The sequence below is a fragment of the Phyllobates terribilis genome, unplaced genomic scaffold, assembly GCF_046119375.1.
Source record: "Phyllobates terribilis strain yellow unplaced genomic scaffold, ASM4611937v1 Scaffold_12__6_contigs__length_324123572, whole genome shotgun sequence".
Taxonomy (NCBI): Eukaryota; Metazoa; Chordata; class Amphibia; order Anura; family Dendrobatidae; genus Phyllobates; species Phyllobates terribilis.
In genome coordinates, this window is record NW_027362772.1 from 276,862,591 (window position 1) to 276,868,594 (window position 6,004).

Consider the following 6,004-nt stretch of genomic DNA (forward strand, 5'->3'; position numbering starts at 1 on the left):
GGAGCGATCTGAGGTATCACAGGCACCATTTATATTTAAAGTCCGGCTGGTTTATTTCAGTCCTCATAAACCACATCACTGGAAACTCAAATACAGCCCTTGTCTGGCATAAAGTAAAACATAAAGTAACAAGTCCATACAATAGTGCTGGTTAGCCCGTCTGGCTTAGAGTCCAGTTCTTAGTCCTTTAACAAAGGCACTCAATCCAAGAGATCTGCACCCCTCCATACATACAGACATGTGTGAGACAAACAGGTCTCATTTCACCAAGTGAACTACACCCAGGGGTGGAGATATGGTGAGCAGCCCTTCAGTTGTTCATAATCAACCTGTCAATGCCAATTAACCCCTTTTTGTCCTACATGCACTAAAGTATTACTTCAGGTTCATCTGCCATCCACTATGTGTCTAACAGCCACCTTATAATATATTTTTTTTTATAGGATCGCAGACAAAGAAAATAACAAACCCGCCACTGCACTATATTATGATAAACCACAGTAATTAGCTATGGCCACTAACAATATACAGAGCTGCGGTGTCGCACTCTGTACATTTTGCTTACATCTGGTCACTACTGGTGCAAATATCAGCTGATCATTGGAGGTACTGACTGGAGGACAGACCCCTTTGTTCTCATATTGATGACATATCCTAAGGTTAAGTTATCAATATATTAGTTCAGGACAACCCTATTAAGCACTTACCGTATATACTCAAGTATAAGACGAGTTTTTCAGCAGCACATTTTTTGTGCTGAAAAAGCCCCCCTCGGTTTATACTCGGGTATATACCCGAGTATATAGAAATTCCATTGGTGGATAGCGGGGGGGGGTTGCGGCGGCAGAGGAGCGGGTTGCGGCGACGGAGGAGCGGGGCACATGCAGTAGCCGGCTGCTGCAGCTACCACGTGTATCCGCTGCTAAAGGGAAATGAACATTCCCTCTTCTCCACTCCCATGGGCGTGGAGAGAATGAATATTCATTCTCTTTAGTAGCGGGCATGGAGGAGGGCTGAGCCGCAGCTCCTGCTGACAGTGCCCGCTACTAAAGAAAATGCATATTCACTCTTCTCCACAACATAGTGTGGAGAAGGCATGGAGAGACGTGAATATGCCGGCAGCTCATATCAGCATCTGAGAGCGCATGGCTGTGGGGGATGAGGAGGCCATACATATCATGATTGGGGGATAAGGAGGCCATACATACCAGGATTGGGGGATGAGGGGGCCATAAATATCAGGATTGGGGTATGGGGAGGCCATACATATCAGGATTGGGGGATGAGGGGGGCCATGCATACCAGGATTGGGGATGAGGGGGCCATGCATACCAGGATTGGGAATGAGGGGGGCCATACATACCAGGATTGGAGGATGAGGGGGCCATACATACCAGGATTGGGGGGATGAGGAAGCCATACATACCAGGATTGGGTGATGAGGGGGGCCATGCATACCAGGATTGGAGATGAGGAGGCCATGCATACCAGGATTGGGAATGAGCGGGCCATACATACCAGGATTGGAGGATGAGGGGGCCATAGCTACCAGGATTAGAGGAGGAGGAGGCCATACATATCAGGATTGGGGGATGAGGGGGGCCATGCATACCAGGATAGGGGATAAGGGGGCCATGCATACCAGGATTGGGAATGAGGGGGCCATACATACCAGGATTGGAGGATGAGGGGGCCATGCATACCAGGATTGGGGGATGAGGGGCCATGCATACCAGGATTGGGGGATGAAGGGGCCATGCATACTAGGATTGGGGGATGAAGGGGCCATGCATACCAGGATGGGTACATTTACTAGTAGCTGCTGAATTTCCCACCCTAGTCTTATACTCGAGTCAATAATTTTTCCCAGTTTTTTGGGGTAAAATTATGTACCTTGGCTTATACTCGGGTCGGCTTATACTCGAGTATATATGGTACGTGTAAATTTAGAAGTAATTTCATGAGCGTCTTCTTATAATCTAAAAGAAATGATTGAGGCAACTAAGATAGCAAATAGTTAATTGATAAGGGTTTATTTGCAAATAACATTCCACTCCTAAAACCTAGTAATTGTTCCTGGGTAGAAAGGATATGGAGGAAAAAAACAAAGAGAGCGCTACCTAATCGTAATCAGTAGAGGCTAGAGTATTTATAAATAATTATTTTATGCTCACCTGAGCAAGTTGTGCTGACAGGCACAACTCTATTGCAAGAGCTTATGATATCGGGGTTCTCAATGCACGGTTTGCAGCTCTTCCATGGGCGGTGGTGGCATATTTTTCCTAGCCCGACAAAAGCCTCCACGTGGACAGAATATAGTAATTGGATCCTGGAGGCGCTCCTGTGGAAAAGATGAGTTCCCAAGCAGCTACTGGACCTTTCCGATGTTTGGTGCAGTCAGAATGTCGAATAAACTACAGAGGTTAAAAAACTTGTGGATTCATTAAAACACATAATAGAAAGGCCGTTGTTACACATGAATAAGGATGGGGATTTGACAAATCACATAACGCGTTTCTGCTCAGAGAGCCTTCATGGGGTGTGTATCAACTTGAGCAGAAACGCGTTGTGTGATTTGTCAACCCCCCTCCTTTTTCATGTGTAACAACGGTCTTTTTATGATCTGTTTTAATAAATCCACAAGTTTTTTACCCTCCGTGGTTTATCCCACATTATCTGCAGTCCTACAAGCAAAAAGTTCTAAAAGCATCTTCAAGCATTAAGTGCAATAACTTCGGAATACATCCGGCCGCATTGACATAACTGTATTCTCATTAGTAGGAAAAGAACGTTTGGACATCAATTTAAATTCTCAGATCCTAATGACATCTTCAATTATAAATGTCTGAAGAGTTACTATATGTCTCTTAGTATTTTATTTCATCTATATGCTGCTTGGGTCAGGATGTTTATTTTCTTTAGTCATTCTTGAAGTCATTAAAGGGTTATTTACATCTTGGCAGGTTGTCGCTTATCCACAGGATCGATGATAACTTGCCAATCCTTGGGGGTCCCACCACTGGAACGTAATGATGGTCACATATGCGCTGTATGCAGCCGTCTCTGGTAACCCTATAGACAATGAATAGAGTGATGGCCACACGGGTGAAACTACATTGGGTGCAGTGGTTGTAGTGTCAGGGGCTTAGGTGAGCCAAAAAGGTTCCTTTCTCCCATAGAAAATGACCAATACTATAAAAGACCCGTGCTAGTTGGGGGATCCAGTTGGATATTTTACATTTGGTCCCATGAACTTTAAGTTACACCATTGCGAATGCATGGCAGCTCCTTTCCAATAGGGTATTTAGACCCCCGCTCGTCAGATCGGAGTGGATCCCAGTAACACCACACAAGGTAATCAGCTTCTGCCTTTGGGATTTGTTGGACTTGAAGGACCTGTGTTTTTTTTCAACCTTAGAAACAAATAAATTATCCTGTACAGATGGGAGTAAAATGGAAATTAACCTCACATTACTGTGGATTTTCCTGGCTCAACCAGAGTCCCAGATTATCCTCATCTGGTTCCAGTTTCAAAAACAAAAATGGGTCCCTTACAGGACTCCACAAGTCCAGCAGAAGACAACCTTGGAAGGAGAAGTATTTGCCTTTAGGGTCTAACTTCCTTTGGCGAGGAGGTGGTGGGAGGTTTGACAAGTAATTTATTGAACCTTATTAACGATATTTCTTCTTGCACTGGCAATAATTGAGAAGATGATGCAATTTAAGATGGGCATAATGGACCAAAAAGCCCTAATCTGACACTACCTGGGACCTTCACCATTAGCAAGAGCTGAGTTTTGAGCTTGTCTTCATCTGGAAGTCCAGTAGACCCTGCTCCATCGCAACAGAATATTTCAGAGTCAGGTTCTCGGGAACAGTGGGGGTCCAAGCTGCTGCACCCTTTAAATTATTCCTTTCCATTTATTAGGGCACTGGTTCCTAGTCAATTACTTTTCATACATTTTGGCTTTGCTCTTGTCTCACCCTTTGCTTTTACACCTGATAAACTTGTAAGAGAATTGCAAATAAATCCGACACATGGTTGCAAGAAAAGCTCAAACCTTTGATTATCGATGACCGATCGGTCACCGTGCTGTATATGCTGAGTACCGCCAGCATAGTACTGCTACTAGTCCTACTTTGCCCTGACAGTAATGCAGTGATAAGTTCACTCCTGATTTATGCAACTTTATTATCCTTCAGGTCTATTTGATGTATTAATGTAACTTTTCTAAGTTTGTGTTACTTTTCTTGCTTGAACTCTGCAATATACTGGTCCTCTATTATACCTCCTGCAAAAGTGTGAATGAAAACGATTGTCCCACTTTGGGGATTTTCCTTCCTTAAATTTGTGTATTTCACGCTCAAAATCATTTTATAATTAAGTTTTGTTAAAAATGTTGCACCGTTCGGCTTCTACAGACTCTTTGTTTCCTGACACATTCAACTTTGATGTGGTCTGTGGCCATAAATCAGCTGAGAGGAGCTTAGAAAAAGACAGATAATTCTCCTGCCCGACAGTCAGTATGAGCTCACTGACGGATTTTCATTTAACTCATTCTGCAGTCAGCAATAGACAATGCAGCCAAAAAACTTCAGAAGGCAAATGGTGCAAAATGTTTAATGAAACCTAATTGCAAAAATGATTTTTTTTTTAGCTGAAAATGCAAGCATTTAAGTAAAATAAGAAAATTAGCCCCAGAGGTGGACAACTCCGTTACTTTAGTCACGATTGATCCTCATCCCACCATTGCCAAGTTAAATGGAAACATCAAGTTATAAATTTATTCATACATTTCCAGGAGGAATAACAGGGGAGAAGGACAAAATGATAGCGCCGCTCACAGGCAGAAACAGCACCAGGAGGTAATTAGAAAGAAGCTTCTATTTATCATTAAAACACATTGGCATATTTTTAAAAGTACTGGACAACCCTTTCAAGCCTCATTCACATTTCTGATTTCTCCACGTATGAAAAAAACAGACCGATTATTCTCCTTAGACTCTGATCAGAGTTTGATTGGTGTTGTCCGAGTGTCATCTGACTTTCTTGTACACGGAGAAATTAAAAAAAAAATTCTCCACCTTCTCCAATCTGACAGTCCATGAAAATCACTTCAGTACAGTCGGATTGCCAGTGTTAGTACTTACTGCCTGGTTCTGGAGTTGGAGGTATAGTTCGTGGTTGGAGTTGGCATTTGGAGATTTGTTCAGGAGATTGTTGCTTAGTGTTTGTCTGTGTGCACATCCTCATCCTCTCCTATTTGGTTTCTCCTTCTTTTAACTCCCCTGTGTTCCACTCTGTTGTTTGGTGTGTGTATTTTATATGATTGTCATTTTCATTTATCCCTGTCCGTCTTCACTTGTTTGGTTAGTATATTCTTATACACTTCGGCTTCCCACCTCTTGGGGGAGGGGTGGGGCAGATAAGGGTTGATTTAGGAGCATAGTAAGGCACGTGACCCCGGCATCTCCAACTTCAGGAGCAATCCAGCGAACAGGGATAGACTAGGGCGCTCCTAGTTCTAGAGACCTGGTTAGCGACCCCAGTTCCTAGGCACTGTGTGACATTTTTTTTGTGATGTTCCAATACACACAAAGGAAATAAACATTTATAACAAAACATGTAATTTCAATCATTTTCTGGGAGAAATACTTAATTTTCTGGAACAATTTCAAGGTTGCCAACACTTTCGGCCATGATTATATATATAAAGTATATACATATAAAAGAAAATTCTATTTGCCGCTCTTCATGCTTGCCATTACTTTTGCAGTTTTCCATCTTGAGGACGCCTATTCCCTTAGATATCTGCTAATAGCAACACGGAGATGTTACATTTCCATTAAGAAGTTAATTGCTGGCATTTTCAGACCCGAGATGACGTGGCATTAATATTGCAAATTAATTGAAGAAAAAAAAAACAGTTGAGTAACTGGCACCAAAGGGAAGAAGAGTGCGCTAATGGTGGGAAGGAACAGACGGGAGGCCTCGTCTGATACC